Below are 4,071 nucleotides of genomic sequence, written 5' to 3'. Positions count from 1 at the left end.
TGTCATGCATCCATGGCGTTTGCAAGTCAAACACACGCTACTCAGACACATAGACATGTACACCATGCATGTCCTTGGCAGCAGCACCCATCTCTCACACCCCATCCATGCCCAACAACAGACAGGCATGCATTCATGTGTGCATTCTGCATGTTGCCCTGCATGTTGCATTGTAACACATGCACCATCCATTTGGTTCACGTATGACTGGTCTCACATGCAGCACCATGATGTCCCTGTACACACACATCCATACATGGCCATTGTCACACATACAGGCAAGTACCTGACTACCGGCACACTGCAACATGCCCTGTTTCACACAGCAATGCATGGCCACTTACCGCTCGACTCCAGCCGGGCCTGCATCCTGAGGATCTGTGGCGAAGCACTGGGCGAATGCGATCCAGGACCCTCATCTGCTGGTTGGCGCCCCACTGCATCCTCTGCCTCTAAGAGGTGCCGGGTCTTCTTGAGGGTCCTGGACCTGTAGTCCTCCCAGCGCTTCTGGACGTGTTTCATGTCACGGGGAGCTACCCTCTCTGTGTTGATGGCACCCACTATGTCCGTCCAGATCCTCCTCCGTCCTTCCTTGTCAGCGTGCAATGGTGTGAAGAGGGCATCATACTGCCCCAGGACTTGCTCCACCAGGATACCAACTTCTTTGGAAGTGAAGCTGGCAGCCCTCTGCCTCTCTGGCTGGGGGTTGCCACTGGTGCTGGAAGGTGTTGTGTCGGTCATGGCAACCCCCGAGGCAGGTGTGGGTGGGCAACTGGGTCCTGGGACTGGGCTGTGGAGTGATGGAACACCAGTCTGGAGTCTTCTGTTCCAGCAGGGGTGGTCACTGCAACTGGACCCCTGCAGATGGCAGATGTGCAGGCACCAAATGGCAGGGCACAGTGGCAGCAGGCAGGCAGCAACAGATGACTTGTGGGAGGCTGCTCGGGGCTCTGTGGGGCAGGAAAATGGTCTTCCATGTGTTGTCACATGGCCAGCTTGATACGGAGTGATTTGGCACATGAAAAAACTGCATGTCAGTGTCTAATTCGAGGAAAGGCCCTTAGCGCATAAGCGCGTCTGTGATGTTATGCACGTGGGCGTTCCTCTCGTGATGGGTGCATAGTGAATCAGCATGTGAAAAAAATACACATCCGTGTTTGAATGCGTGTGAAACGAGGAAAGGGCCCAAGCGTGTAAGAGAAGTGATGCTCGCCTGTGTCCGTCAGCAAGGGTTAAAGGTGAGCGGGTCCCGGCAGTTCACTGTTTGTGCCTTTCGTGGAGGCCGACGTGTGTGTTGCTACTTCATTTTGTTTCGCGCGCCATCACAACTTCACAGTGGATCAAGGATGTATTTTTTCTTTTGGCGGGGGTATTGGCTACGCGTGTTTTTCATTATCACGCTAGTCTGACGGTGAGTCGTGCATGCTATTTTTCCCATTGCGGGTGCCCCTGTGTATCGCCTACCTGTTTTCGAAGTCATAGTAGCCTGCGTGCCCCATGCGTACGTGTTTTTCATGTCCCTATTCAAGAATTGCTCAGTATTTTTCTTTCCACAGCATTGTTTTCCCCAAGTGCACCAGTCCTGGAAGTACTGCACCAGTCCTGGAAGTACTGTAATACCAGTTTGATGCGTGGAGTGGACAGAGCAAGCTCCCATTCCACTCCCTGTTCCAAAAATCAATTTAATATATGGTCCCCAGATAGAGGACGTATCAGATATTAAACTGATAAGAACAGATACTACACTTGATCTTAGCCAAAAGGCTGAGAAGCGATGCCCACAAAGGGTTCGCCGGAAAGACTGCTGATCGGCAGCTACCCTGCTGACTCGGAGCAACGCTCTGCTGCAGAACCTCAGATTCCTCGGCCAGGAATAGTATTTGCATGACCAGCATGCCCGGCAGTATGGTAAGCATATTTTGCATGACTCCGCCCCCAGATTTCCATGGGTCCCAGAGCGCCAGGGCCGAGGCGGCCAGGCAGAGGCTGCAGAGCTCTGCCCAGCCAAGCTGCAGCCTCAGCCTGGCACTGGCCCCGTCACCTAGTGGCGTACTGTGGGAGGTTAATTCCACACATGTGGGCTACCGGGAGTTGCATGCACGGTTTTACAGCAGTTTTGGGGTGCCTGAGCATTGCGTGACCCGTCACTTCTTCACCGGAGTCACATACAGCCTTGCAAGTGCAGGGGTGCTGTTAACATCTTGTATCCCACCCCCTTCACCCAAATTGCCCAGGACAATTGTTGTGTACACCTCTCATCGGCACTACTCCTCTGTGCTGGCGTGGTCAGGGATGTGGCTGTGGTGACCAGGGAGTAGGGGGACTCCAGGGTGTCCAGGGTGGCTGCAGAGGGGGAAGAGGCAGGGGTGGGGCAGCTCGGCACGATGTTGTGCCACATGTTGGTGCAGTCATGACACCACCCCTTGCGGCTCCAGGAGATGGAGTTCTTGCATCTGGCACTGGCGCCCATGTGACCTGGCAGTCTGTTTCATCGACTGCCACGGGCCCAAGGGTAGTTCTAGCTGCAGGTGCAGCTGTGGACACCACCACCCAGGCTCAGGGTCTGCCAGCGCAGGGCAGTAATATCATCTGCTGCCCCGACCAGCCAGGTGTTGGCAAGTGCAGGGGCAGATGCAGCTGACACCACCCCGGTTGTGAGTCTACCAACCAGGACAGTTCCGGTCAATGACCCTGGCACAGCGGATGTTGCTGCGCAGGGTCCATTCCAGGGCACCCAGCAGCCACTGACGCAAGTCAGGGCTTCACTCCATGTTCCACCTGCCACTCCCTCAGCTCATTCCACCAGCGCCACTGCCCATAGTGATCAGGGCAGCATTTGCCAGCCAGGGTCCGGACCAGCGTCCAAGATTAGGAAGGTTGCACCAGCAGTAGAGGCTGGGACCCCAGACACAGCTACGGCCTCTGGCATGTCGAGGAACAAGCCTTTCTGCAAGCAGGAACTGTACTTCCTCGTGGACTACGTGCGGGAACACAACCGTGACATCCTAGTAGGGCCGAATTGTCAAACTACGGCTGCCCATCGTAATACCCACTGGAAGCAAGTTGCGAATGATGTGACTGCATTCGGCCATGAGATGCGCACAGCGCAAGAGTGCAAAAAGCGTTGGAATGACCTCAAACGCAGCACTAAGGCAAAGCATGCCTCTAATTACAACATGACTCTGGTGACTGGTGGTGGGCCACCACCTGAGGAGGAAGACCTCACTCTGAACAAGGCACTCGTTGCAGAGTTTATACCAACAGAAATGGTCGGACGGGGACAGATGCCGGGCTTTGATGCCCTGTCCAGTTAGTGTTGTTGCCTGTTGGTTGACGACATGTGTGTTTTGCTTGTGTGATGTGGTGTGCTTGATTGCCATTGCATGTCATGTGTACATGGTTCTCATGTGCAAGTAATGCAATGCTTCTATGATATGTGCCTGCTGTGCAGGATAGTGGACATGTAGAGCAGACGGGGACTGTCCTCCCCACCACACTTGCACCCTAATCACATTCTAGTCACCCAGCTGCCCCTACAGTCCATGTTCCAGCTCAATGGCCCTTCTGCATGCAGCCTGGGGTGTGTTTCCTCTCATCACTGGGACTATGTCATTGCATGACTGACGTGCATGTGTCCTCTGCGTGCATGCGGGTACTCCACGTAAGCATGCTCCCTTGCTCCTCCACCAACACTGCACCCCAATTTCAACATTGCACAGGTGTGCATCACGTTGGCGTACTGCAATGGCCTGTTCAAGACTCCTGTGTACATGTAAACTTCCACCAGCCAACCTGCCAGACACATGCAGTGGTGTACATCCTCTGCACTTCATGCAGGTTGTTTCACTTGGACTGTGCAGATGGCAGATGCTCCGCTGGAACATGAGTTCCCATTCATGCTCCATGTGTATTCCATGCATGCCCATATGTGTCCTTGACTGGATGATCATTGTAGTACGTGTCCAGGATGACCTACATTTCTTTGCTTTTGATCATCCATTACATGCCCACTCTGGCTCAGTCCTGCACCACACACATGTTTAGGTTGTCACAGTCTGTGTGGGGCACAGG

General features: G+C 54.2%; 1 non-coding gene across 1 annotated transcript; it reads right to left on the bottom strand.

Annotated features, from left to right (window-relative positions):
• Positions 1–1,586: 1,586 nt before the first annotated feature.
• On the bottom strand, positions 1,587–1,776 carry LOC138474946 (U2 spliceosomal RNA). The gene has a single exon (XR_011269163.1). It is a non-coding gene; the product is annotated as a U2 spliceosomal RNA (small nuclear RNA).
• Positions 1,777–4,071: the final 2,295 nt, after the last annotated feature.

This window comes from Ambystoma mexicanum, chromosome 8 (genome assembly GCF_040938575.1).
Source record: "Ambystoma mexicanum isolate Mex_15411 chromosome 8, UKY_AmexF1_1, whole genome shotgun sequence".
Lineage (NCBI taxonomy): Eukaryota > Metazoa > Chordata > Amphibia > Caudata > Ambystomatidae > Ambystoma > Ambystoma mexicanum.
This window is presented reverse-complemented; position numbering and strand designations above follow the sequence as displayed.